The 13,166-nt window shown below is 34.8% G+C and overlaps 1 protein-coding gene across 5 annotated transcripts in view; it reads left to right on the top strand.

The window, feature by feature from the left end:
• Nucleotides 1–2,548: 2,548 nt before the first annotated feature.
• DLC1 (DLC1 Rho GTPase activating protein) overlaps nt 2,549–13,166 on the top strand; it is a 217,037-nt gene continuing 206,419 nt past the window's right edge. For 2 of the 5 annotated variants that reach the window (XR_007777444.1, XM_050973621.1), the window contains exon 1: nt 3,337–3,907. The gene's annotated coding sequence lies outside the window, so the exon portion shown is untranslated. Of the gene's footprint in view, nt 2,836–3,334; nt 3,908–13,166 lie in introns of those variants that run through there. The other 3 variants (XM_018926404.3, XM_030238971.2, XM_030238973.2) reach the window with 3 other exon arrangements.

Consider the following 13,166-nt stretch of genomic DNA (forward strand, 5'->3'; position numbering starts at 1 on the left):
GAAAATATCCACATCTGCATTATATTAATGTCTTTGTACTGCTACAACAGAAATTGCTGGACTACTTTGAATTCTTCTTAGCTTTTTAATTGTTTTGATAGTTCACTTTATAGAGGATCATGGAAATAACATATTATTAGTTTCTCTTTCCTCAATATGTCATGGAGTGTACTCAACTTACACTAGTATACAAAAATGTTTAATGTTTGTGAATAAATAATATTATATATGTGTGATTTTTTTCCTACATTTCCTTATTTAGAAATAAAATGTAGTCATAATAAGAATAGAATATTACAATTCTTCAACTAACATTACCTAAACAAAAGTTGGAGTTCTTTGAATACCTGATTTATATAGCCTGGCTTTGAGACAAATGGTTTTCTGAGTTACAGATGTGCTAAGAAAAAAGACCACCTTTGTGTTTGACTTAAAATTAGAAATAGCAAGGAGATAAATTCTATCATTTTAGTATAGTCTGACCACAATGGAAGTGCTATTAACTGGTCTTATTAGTGAATTTCCTTGTTTCTCATTTTTACTCCATTCCTCTACTAATATTTTCTGTTCTGTTTATTGTCCAAGATCAAACAGAACTATCAAGATTTCCAACTTAAATGTTCTGATTTCCCATGTTCTTTCTATTCTACCATTGTAAAGTTTTATTAAAGCAGCTTTTGAATAAGTATTCAAACTCTGATTATTTCCCTCCTGTCTGCAGATGTGATAGCAGGAAAAGATACTTAGGAGACAGTCTGCCCTCAGTTTTCTCAGACAGGAAATGCACAGACAATGTCTATAATGGTCTTTTCTCTTTTTCAGCTCTTTTTCAAGCACTAGAATAATTGAAATAAGTTTTCTTTTTGAAACTCTTTCCCATAGCAGATTATGTTCTAATAATCTCATACCCTTTAAATATGTCCCCACTTATAAGTTTTTCAGTGTATTATTCTTTGTGACTGGCTTCTGCAATAAAAGAGAGAACACCTTATTTAATTAAAACCAAAAGTTTATGATGGATTATTATGTGAAGTTTAGCTAAAGGAAAATAATTCTTAAAAAAATAAATAAAATTCTGTCTTGAAGTATTTGTCTACTTTTTTGGAACAGGGTTTCAAATTTTCATCACGGTTTTAGTAAATTTTAACATCACAGTTTTAGTAAATTTTAACTGCAAGGAAACTAAAGACTTTTTGTTTTATTTTTATTCCCATAAACATAAATTTCAAAATTGTGCAATTTGTGCAATTGCATAATTGCAAATAAAATGTGCCCCTTCACAGCTTGTAACTTATTCACTAAATTCCAAACTGAAATCTTGCAGGGAAATAGTATAAATCACACTTCACAGTGGAGTAAAAGTTATGGATTCAGAACTGAGAGTAGCCAAATGTAGTTAAAAATAATCCTGAAAAGTTATTTACCTCTGGGGCTGTGCTTCTGGCTGTTCTGAGTTTACCAGCACATGTGCTGTTTCCTTTTATGGGCTTCAAAGACCTCCGCCTTTGAAGATGCAGAGGTTAGGCTGGGGAGTCATTCCACTTAAGGCTGTCTACCTCCACTATCCATGTACATGAAAGCTACTGGGAAAAATTTCAAACCCACTTCCATTTGGGCCTGCATAACTTTGCAAGTAACTTTTAAAGCTAATACTGTAATTTTAAGGCTGAAAACTGCATATATAAAATTACATGTGTGACAACGAAGACCACATTCGGCAAATTTAGCAGATTTCAGCACAAAGTTCCACATGCTCAGGAACTAAAGCTTGACAAATTAGCTCCAGATATGGCCATATTAGTGGGAGCTGGAGACAGCCCTACAGGGCTGGCTGTTCTTTGACTTAAAAATGCCCTTGAAAAGATTTAATTGAGCTAATGAAGGCATTATATAAACAGTTAAAAGCAGTTGTTGGGAGGCTGGTAGAAATTCATGTATCAGCAGTTCGTAATTAAGAAGATCTATCTCCTTTCAGAATAAATATCCTGTCCCAGTTGTGGCAGGCCTGCTGAATGCAGTCTTTCTGGTCAGTAAATGTTCAGACATTATTTTGTGTACAAAAACATCTGCAGTGTGTTACCTCTGTAGCTCCCTCTCAAAGCCAGAAAAAGGCCAAAGTTTCCAATGAATAACCTGATCAATAGCCATAAAATCATTTACTCAGACCAATAATGAATAAAGAAATTTACACCAGCTGAAGGGGTCATCAAACAGTAGGTGATGTATGACTGACCCACCTGGTAAGATGAATAAACTTAGCAACAGCACTACTTTCTGTCTTAAGTGTAAAAAAAGTTTTAAATTGTACATGTTGATTACTACTATGAGTCACACTGACTTAAATAAAATAAATAGTAAGTAATTTATTTCACCTAAATATGAGACCAGTGGCCAAAGATGGGGGTTTGCATGTGTTTATTAGTAGAATTTGTTATGTGAATAGCTAATATTTATAACTAATAAATACGCTAATTAAAGCCATACTAGTAATTTCCATTAGCCTACCCTCAAACTTCCACGGAGCTGTCCGTCTGGTTTTAATCAAAACCAAATGGTAATCCAAGTTCTCAGGCTGGAACAGCTAAGAGGAAGTCGTTCAGAGAAGGCAGAAGAAAGCAGAAAAGATAAACAGACGATATTCACTAAATTTGTATAGAGCAAAGGATGTAGATGCAGTGGGTTACTCTGAAGACATGATTCAGGCACCCTGTCAAACTGGAACGAAGTAGTTACAAGTGTTTTATGTCAGCAAAATACTAATATGATCAAGATGGAGTCTGTCCTTTTGCTTTTGCAGAGCTGGATTTGTGCGACTCTGGAGGATTCTCAAAAGAGGTAAAGCAACATATTCTACTGCCTGCAACACGACTGCCTTTAAACTGCAGCATTTGTTTTCTAGGATCCAGCTTATTCTCTTGAGTAGGAATGCAATTTTAGCATTTTTCTTTATATGGAATCTGCCTAACTGTGGATATTTGTTTGACACAATAGTCCTAGACCTTTTGTCACTGTGACGTGTTAAGTTTAGACCATGTTTCTCACTACCTGACGTCAAAGACCAGGTGTTTCAGAAATGTTCTCGTGTTGTTCTGGATAACTGTTAGCTTTTCATGAGCATTAAAGAAGCATAAAGTATTTTTTTAAAAGAAAAATCCAGGAGGGAGAGGTTTAAATACATTCTTACATTATGTAGCTGTAGTACAGATTCTTTTTCCTCTGGCAGAAATAGCCCAGCAGTGTATAAAGCTGACTGCCTTGAAACACTCGCTCTTGACGTTTTCTTTTCCCTCCATTTCTGCGCTCTCTCCCTGGCGCAGGCAGGCAGGCTCTCTGTCTCTCTCCCTCTCTCTCTCTCTCAAAGGCAGGAAATACTTTTCAGGCAATCTGGGCCTGGTTGTTGAGGCCCCCTTTCACAAAACATCAGTCTGAATTTAGTAGACAGAAGTCACTGGGAAAAGCTTGACAGGCTCGTGCTTAGCTAAGGCTCCCTCCAGCTGCAGAGGGTGTTTTTGTTAGAATCACACATTGAGCAAAACTGCTCAGAATAGAGCAATGATCTCAGTAGCGAAATCTGAACTTTTATGCTAGTAGGAGCTAGCTGGGACTGGGCTCTTTTGTTTGTTTGTTTGTTTGCTTCTTCGTTTTGTTGTTTGGGCTTTTTTCTTCTTCTAATGGCCAAAGATTTTAGGGAGGTCATGTCTGAATTCCTGATTCTCATCATCTAGGTAAGGCTGTCTTGGAATCTCTCTGTACTTTCAACTATCAAAAAATTTATTAAAAACAAAAAAGAAAAAGAAAAAGAAAAGGAAAAAAAACCAAAAGAAGGTAAGAAAAACCTCAGGAAAGAAACAAGCAGTATCCAGCACTGGAGTGTTCTGCATTCAGGATCTCAGCACTAGAAATAGAGGTAAAAAATTTTATAATCTTTAAAAATATACATTTACTTGTAAACTGTTACAAATATGTTTATCAAAATATGCTAGATCTATAAAAAAAGTCCTGTGCGTTTTTCTTCGTCTTTTAAAAATATGTTTGAAATGCTGAACTTTTATTACATTCTTATATAAATAGATCTGTATGGTATTGCTTGCATATTTTTTAATGTAGATTAAATAGGAAACTTAGGTGTGAGTGATTTGGGTTTTTTCACCTCATTTAACAACAGGGAGGGCATTTAGGGCTATGTTTTTTTTCTCTCTCCCCACCTTCCGTTCTCTCCACTCCAGCGGTAATGATGATGAGGAGTGTTTTAGGGAGCTATATCAGCTATACCTCGCTGGGCTAGGTCTCTATCCTTTTCTCAGTCCTAGATGAAATTTGTAATAGAAGTGACAACACAGTCTTAAAGGTCTTTACTCTAAATTCCAAGGTTTATTTGTTGGTTTTAGCTAAATTAGGTTATTTTTAGTAATGCATTGTTAGATACAGAGATTGCTGTGTGCTGTACTAGCATTTAGAAGAGGTAAAGTAAGATTCAGTAAATGTCAGCTGACTATAATTTTTGGGAGGATGCATGGATTTACTCTTTTTTTATTGTTAATCTAGTAAACATGTAACTAATAAAAATAAAAGAATCTGTCGTAAAAGAGTTTAGGGAGAAAATTAGGATAGTATCTTTCACTAATATGTGAATGCATTTATATTTTATGTAAAGTTGGGATTTAATTATTAATTTGTTCTGGATATGAGAAGCATTTTTTAATGTAACTCTATATAGTATTCTTTGTCTTCCTGAAAGTTGTTGCTTACAAGTAATCTGAAAATTTCTTTCTATCCTTGGTTCTGTCTTTCGTTCTTTCTTGCTGTGGCTTGGAGTGCTTTCTTTCTTCTTTCGTGTTCTTTCTGCTGTCGAGGTTTCTTTCTTCTTGCTTTCTTGGTCTGTTCGTGTCTTTCTGTTCTTTCTTTCTTTCTTTTTCGTTCTTTCTTTCGTCTTATCTCTGTCGTTCTCTTTCTTTCTCTCTTTCTTTCTCTCTTTCATGCATCATTAAGACTCCATGTAATTATTGGCCGGATTGGTAACTAAAGAGAAGTCATCTGTTCAAGAATCTTTTAACTTTTATTTTACTATTCTTCAAAATTACTGTTGGGAAAGGAAATGACTTTGTGGTGTGAAAGGATGTGAAGGATATTCCAGAATGAGGTCAAATATCTCCTCTGCAATAGACTGAGAACTGTACACTTTACTGCCATTTGGAGGAAGAAAATTGTTCAGGGTGGTCAGAATTGGCTCTGAGTTGTGAAGGGAATGTATCTGAACTGGACAGGGAACAACCAAGAGACAGCCAATTGTTCCTGAGTATATTCTGGGGTGAATTTTATTATCACAATCACATATTTGCTTATGGACAAGTCTTCAGTGAGATGTTCTGGTTTGGGAGAGCTGTGATATGTAAGTGGTGGAACTGGGAAGTTGGGAGGAATTTGACTGAGTCTTTTTGTCATCCTTGTGAAATTTCTGCTGGAACATTAGTGTCTCAAAGGATTTGGCTTTAGTGGCTTTTACTGAGCTGTGTTCCCAGGCTTGCTGCTGCAAGTATAAGTGCACGTATTTAGTATTAGTGAGTGCTCCAGTTAAACAGGAGAAAATTTTCCCTATTAAGCAGTTATCTTCTGCAGCACCAGTTCTGGGGTTTAAAGCATATAATGACCTCACCTGACCTCACTGGCAGATGAAAATACTTGACACCTGAGGCACTGAACTACAGGGTGGACAACAGAAGAGAACCCAGAAAGTATTTTCTCATTAAACTCTGAAGTTTCTTGTATTCCATAAGAAAATATAACACTGATAAATGCCTGCATTTTCAATTTAGAATGTTTAAATGAAAGTCCTGGAGACAAATCACTATTCAACTTCTGGTTCTACTTAGTCTAATTTTTCTGTTATGCTTACCTTGTTTTGGATTTTTAAGATATGCTTGTTCAAAAAAAGGATTCACAGAAAATTTACAGTCTAAAAAACCTCTGAAAATTATTTTATAGATATACAACAATAATGAACATGGAAAATTAACATCTAGAGTTTTTTGACCTTGATGTGTTCCTTCAGAAATGTTTAAGTTCTTTATGTGAAACAAGAAAAACAAGCCCAAGCAATTGGATCAAATGACTCCCTTGAAGGAAATAATGAATTTATGTCTGCAGCCTTGAGAAAAATTAACCCAAATGGTTACATCCATGTAATAGGAATTATTCAAATAACTTTCCTTCACATAAATTTATGTGCCTGAAAAGTAATTTTCTTTTTAACTTGTACCTGTTGACCTTCATGTCAAATTTCATTCTCAGAACACTGGGAAAAAAAGTTTGTATATTTAGGCCTAATTCACAAATACCTCAGTAACACAAAGCAATCCCTCCTAAAAGAAAATTAAAAGTAAAGACAACAGCTTGGCTAGGCAGTTTTGAAATAGACAAGGCTTATAGAAATTCTTTTAAAGTGCTGGGCTTAAAATAAATTCAAAAATTGTTCCTTAGGTGATGGAACAATCTAAGGATTCCCCTTTTGGTTTTTTCGTAAAGTCTCAAAAGTTACTTAATTTTATTTTTCTTGATTGTCAAAAATATTAGGCCACATTTTATATAATAGTTTTCTGTTGTTCTTAACATGAATTTTGTTGCTGGAATGTATCTTCTTTGTTATAAAGCTTCCCTAAGGACAGCAGTAGCAGAAGGAGGAAGAGAATTTACAAATGTTCTCCTCTTTTGTCAAAAAGAAGCTATATTTTAGGGTATTCTCCTTTTTTCTTTTATTCATCTGGTTCCATTTTCTTTTTTTTTTTTATTTGTCAGGAGAAAAAACAAAGTATGAGGGCGTTGTCAATCTTCTGTTCTTTTTACAAAATTAGAAGCAAAAAGACAAAAACAGGGTAACATAAGGGCCAGAGCAATTGAAATAACATATCCAGAAGTGTCAAATCTTGATTTCCTTCCTATTTGGAGAGAGCCTCTGGAGGTCTGTGATCCAACATATTATTCAAAGTGGGCTCAACCAGAGCTGGTTGCTCATGTCCTTGCCCACTAGGGCTTTAAATATGTCATCCGAAGAAGATGATCACTGAATTCTTAGTAAGACTTTAAGACTGGCTGGATACACAGGTGTATTTTTAATATATGTGTGTATGCAGATGTATATATACATGTATATTATAATGCATAAATTATACCTCAAACCAAAATTTTCTAGAATTTTTACATGTAAATCCTATGTATGTCATATGTGAACATTATTTCATTGTGATAACTGCTGATATTGAACTTCAATATGTTTTATATTATATTTCAGCACTGGCATTTTTTGATGTTTTCAGGTATTAGTTATTTAAGAGCAGTCTGTTGGTAGATAATTTCAAATTCACTGTTACCACAGTTGCTTGTTTCCCTTTAATGAGGAAAATCAATTATGTTGAGATTAGTAATGCCCAGAGTTTGATCTCTGGTGTATTTTCCATCAGTCACATCCCAAATACAAAGTTTGTTTAGGCTGTGTGTGTCATTCAAACCAATTTCACTCATACTGTGTACTCTTTGCTTCTAACCTTCACTTTCATCTAGGCTCTTCTTTTTCTTACAGCAATTTGTGATACTTCCTGATGGTTGTGATACTTTCTGTGCCAAAATCTATTAGCTTTAGATGAAATGCCCTTGAACTTTAAGAAATTTTATAATCAATTTTCTTACCTCTGAATTTCTATTAGTTCTTGCTCACTTTTTATCAGTTGTAGAGTTTCTGGGTAGATAGGTCTTATTGATGAGAGTTTCACAAAAGGATTAAAATACTACAAATATTCTTTAATGCTAGAACAAATAAATCTTGCAAGTTGAACATTGTGGTACTTGTGGAAAGTTCACCTTGTGATAAAAAAATTTGGGATAAGAAAGTGTCAGTGGTGAGTTTGAAATAAACATCATTAGACTAAGAAGTGAGGAAAAGCTGGAGTAGAGTGGAGGATCATTGCAACATGTTATTCTGCTAAAGGAGCTAAGAGAAGATGGAAGGGGCAAGAGGAACCAGTGACAAACATGCCAGGCCAAAGCAATTTGGTTTACATAATTAAAGCTGTTTACCTTATAAACGAGCTTTCATAACCTAAATATTGCATTACTAGCATCTTTGCTAAGATTATCACAAAATATGAACCTTTTCTGACCTGCTCATGAATTTTCTCATAAATGACACCGACATGTACAGGGTGAGGAGAACTTTCTTTGGATTTACTTTTTCAGTCTGGAGCACTTGACAATCCAATTCTTAGCAGTCCTGAGAGGCTCAACACACTAGAAGTTGTACTGTTAAAATCATTACCCAGTTTTTGTCTGCAGCTAAATTGAGATATCCCTTTTCATTTTGCTTGCATTGTTTATCTTCAGTTAATGCTGTTTTATCAGAGAAAGTTGATAGTTTTCAATAATGACTAAAATGAGAAGCTTTTTCGGAAAGGACAGTTCCTAAGAGTTGTAATCTCCACAGCAAAACCTGGGCTTTGAGAATTCCATATACAGAAGCAATTTTACACTCTAGTACCACCAAATACCTATGTGCAGATGTCACTGTCAACTTCCAAACATTGAGTCGTGGTCAGCTTAATTGGATATACCACACTGGATATAAAGATTTTTAAAAAGCTTTTGCATGTTGTGAGAGAATTGGTAGCCAGTATAGGAAATAGATCTGAATTCGTTTTAAAATCCAAGGAAAATCTCCATGTGAGCTCACAAGTCATCTGTTTTATTTTTCCTGTAGTTATGTACTCAGCAACAACAATTTCCAGGGCTGAGCATATCTTTCCAGGCAGGCTGCAGATGCTGACTAGAAGAATATCATAATAAAATCAGGAGACCAGCAGATGAGTTTGGAATTGAGGCACTCTGGAAAATACTGTGGAGAATGTCTACTGACTGTAGCAAATATATTCACATCGTACCTATGAGTGTCAGAGAGAAAGGGGATATTGAGGTGAGATACACATACTCTGTAAAGTCCTTTGACAGACAGGTTTCCTGAATTCCAAAATAATAGGAATAATATAATGAAAAATAATCTATTTCAGGGTTAGGTTTGAATGCAGACTTTTTTCCTCCCAGTTTCACCAGCCTGGAGGATAAATTAAAGTTTTACTCTCTCTTCCTTGGAGGAAGTGGATTTAATTAGGCCCTCCAGTGCATTTACAAAGCACTCAGTGTACATTATATGTTATTTCTCTCTCTGGTTTCAAAGAAATAGTGGTACAGCTGCCATTTTGAATAATTTTTGCTTTTCACATCTTCAGCTACATTCCAGAAATACTTCTTTAGTTTGCTCTCAGTACTTTTTCACAGGTGCAAAAAAAGGGGATTCTGAATGATTCTGCTAATGGTTCATTCCCACCAAAAAGCAACAGTCGCCTCAGTAGTCATTCTCTGTAGACTCTCTGTGATAAAATATTTGTCTTTCTCAATGGGAGAAAATAATTTTCAGCTCTTCATGTACAAAATATAGGCAAAATAATGTCAAAAATATTTTTTTAGTCCTGTCTACACCAGGAATGAAAACAGGTCCCCTCCTATTCAGTAAGGAGGCTGGTTGCCAAAAGTCATTGTCTGTAGTGCCTCATACTACAGAGGTTTCATAGCTCATGGCTATGATGAACATCAGTAACTTTTTTTTAAATAGAAACACCATATTAGAATCTTGAATCTAAAAAGCAACAGGAATACACTCTGGTTAGTTTATATTGTTTTCAAAACGAGATAAAAGATTCATTTTTTTACTTGAGTGGGCTAGAAAATGAAATTTCTTCTATTTGGGGGAAAGGGGGAACTTATTTGTGGAAAAACATTTCCTTAATTCGGGACCAAAAATAATAGCCACAGTTTTCTGGGTTGCCATGTCCCATGGGATGACCTTTTCTCATTTAATGTCTTTTCAAGATGCTTCCAGTTCAACCAGGGAGTGAAAGGAGGTGTAAGAAATCTATATGTTATCTTTCCTATTTTCTGGGAACAGAGAGCCAAAATTATTTGGGAGGAGGATTGGCAGAGTGATGAATTTTCCACATAAACCTCCTATGGAAAAAGAAGACTTTAAACCTTTACACCTTAGATTACTTTTATTACGAGCTAGAAATTTAAATTATAAAATCAGGACAGTATCTATAATAACCTTCACACTACTAAATTTTGAAGACCAACAGACTAACAGATCGAAATTGCTAGATAGGTCTAATATTCCTCCTAAAAAGTCTATGCTAGAAACTATTTTTTTGCTTAAAATCTTTTTACTTTCTAGTGGGGAGTTATAAATTTGATGGCTGTTTTCAGTTCGGAATTATACTGTGGTAAAGGGGATGGATGTTCAGAATTGCTAAAAAAGACTTTAATGCCAATTATTACTAAACTGCCATTAACAAAATTACAGTAAAGTGGTACCATAGTGCTATAAGTACTTGAGAAAATAATATTTCACTGTTGACTATTCAAAATAGGGCAGAAACACAAAGTTGGATATTTTAAATGCAGTGTTTAATTGGTTTTGATTTGATAATTAACTTGGGTGTAAACTATATAGGTCTTTAGAAAGCCTGGATAACTGTGGATCAGTTTGGATCCAGTCATTTCCCCTTTCTCATCCTTGAGGAAGAGCTTTGGCTAATCTGAGGCTCAGCCCTGGAAATGAACCAAATACAAATACAACCCAGCTAAAACCCACTGTAATCACATGTTGGCTACAAGTAAAAGCTCTTCATTGTATGATGATGAGCACTGGTAAAGCAGCTGCTTTTTGAGGAAGAGAAAATTAAAGAACTCCATGATGGTTTATGTTTTAAAGCCATATATTAAGGCATATTGACAAAGTTTGGGCTCATATCTTAGGAGCCAATAATATTTCACAAAACAAGCAAGACTTCTGAAGTCTCTGAATGAATAACTTGCCAACTTGACTTTACATTTTGTGGTGTCTAATGTATTGAGGTCTTATAACTCTGCTGGACAGAATCAGTTTCCATAACCTGTTAAATATCTTCCAAAGGAAGGATGTTTGCAAACTTTAGTGTGTTAGACATTTCCAGTGACAGTAAACTGTAGTGAGCATATATGGCATATGTCAGAATCCGTGAAAAAGAAAAGAAAATAGTTTGCTAAAGGTACAATGAAATTGATACCTGAAGGAAAGAGGAAATCTTTATCAAGTCAGAAAAATTATTTCAGGTACATGGCTTGCTTAATTTCTTGTGTTGCAGTTCTTATATCAGAAATAACAAACGAAAAACAAACAGAAAAAAACAATTTTTTTTTTCAATATGATTGATATTTATTATATATTATAGCCTTTATTTACTTACATGGACAAGCAAAAAAAATATTCTTTGGTCTATTTCAATATTTCTGCTTTCTATTTCTACTTCGCACTTCTGCAAATTTCTGCTGTATGAGGCACAATGAATAAATGTTCTTCTTCATGATACCGTTGACTTTTATGTGGCTCTAAATTCTCTCTTTCCCAGATAGGAAACACTCTTGTCTTTCATGGCTCTTCAGACAGAAGCTATACCATAATTTTTAATCCTTTCTGCTGTTTTTTTGCTGTATGTGTTCCTACTCTGTTTCTGCTGTTGAGATGGAATTACCATCACTACATGCAGTTTTTAGTTCATTGCATAACAAGAATTTAGAAAATATTTTTTATGATGCCACTGTATGCTCAGCCTCTCCTTTTGCCTGTTGTGCTATGTATCTTTTAATTTTAACTGAGCCTGAAATTCAGTTGCAGATTAAGAGCCACAGTGACATAGTTTTGGGTTTGTTTCTGGATTGGTAGATGATATAATAGACTTTAATAGTCATTTATAATTAGAAGTATTTTTTAATCACTGGATACCATTTTATTTAGTACAGGGAGTTTCATATGCAGTTTAATTTCCTAGTTCTCCATTTCAATTTGGTGAAATTAGCAAATTTTATCGTTTTATTTCTTTTCTTGTTCTGAATAATATAAAAAAACCCAGTTTTTAATACCTGCCTTCGCAAAACTATTAACAATCTCCCTCTTTATATAAAAATAAATAAATCAGTCACATATTCCAACTTCTGGTTTTATATTTAGTTTTTCATTTTTGTTAATTTATATTTTCTTTATTAATTAGTTTTTTTAGCCAATTTAACTGCATATGGAAATCAGATTTGCAAGTATGTAGTTCACAATCAAGTCCTCTTTTTTTTATTTGATTTTAAACCAGCTCTTGTTTCATCCAACCATTGCTCACAGCAAACCAAGGCTAAGAGTGCAGAGAGCTCCCCCATTCCTGCCACCTGCTCACTCTGGAGACACCAGATGGGGATTTGAGGGCCAGAAATCCCTCTGCTTTGTCTTCCTTTTAATGATCAGAGAGAGGAAGATTGGAAAAAGTCTATTATCCTAGAAAGGCTGTACTTCCTCTGTACCTCTGCTCCAGTCCCTGCTCAGGATCCCTTCTGGCTCTGTCTCTTTCTCGAGTAAAGCTCATCTCTGACCCTAAAGGCATTTGCCATTAGCTTGGAAGAATGTCCCTTTTGCAGGTTCCCAAATTTGGACTCTCTGTATGTGAATCACCTTTCGTTCCTCAGTGCAAAGAGGGTTACTTGGACACCTTTCAGAGTTACAAGTTCAATTATATTTCATTTGAGTATTGTTATGCAGTTCTAATATTTGGTTTCCGATCACTTTATATCCTTGGGATCTCTCCTAACAGATGCTTCAACAGGAGTTGGTTCCTCACACTTATCAGGGAGGTGTTAGCAGTTGTGTGCTGTTTGATCCATAGCTGGGCAGCAATTTTAAAATCCTGCATGGTAGGGTATGCTGGAAGGAATGTTTGTATGGTGGACTTAGTACTGTTTGTCTCTATTTCTGTCCACTGGCTCATTGCTGGAAACCAGCAGTAGTATCTCATCAAAGAAAAGGATAAGTATCCTGTGAAAGGACAATATTGGGATGTGTTGGTGTTTATCTGTACAAAAATCAGCAACACCTATATTTAATAGTCTGTGTTCACATTTACACACATGCAAACCTGACCATTAAAAGTTATAGAAAACATTTAAATTGTTTTATTATTTCATTCTGAAGACATACTTGTCTTATGAGTACTATGCTAATTCTAATTTTTAGCATAAAGTTGTAAATATGTTTAAATAATTATAAGTTCAAA

This window comes from Serinus canaria, chromosome 4 (assembly GCF_022539315.1).
Source record: "Serinus canaria isolate serCan28SL12 chromosome 4, serCan2020, whole genome shotgun sequence".
NCBI classification, from domain to species: domain Eukaryota; kingdom Metazoa; phylum Chordata; class Aves; order Passeriformes; family Fringillidae; genus Serinus; species Serinus canaria.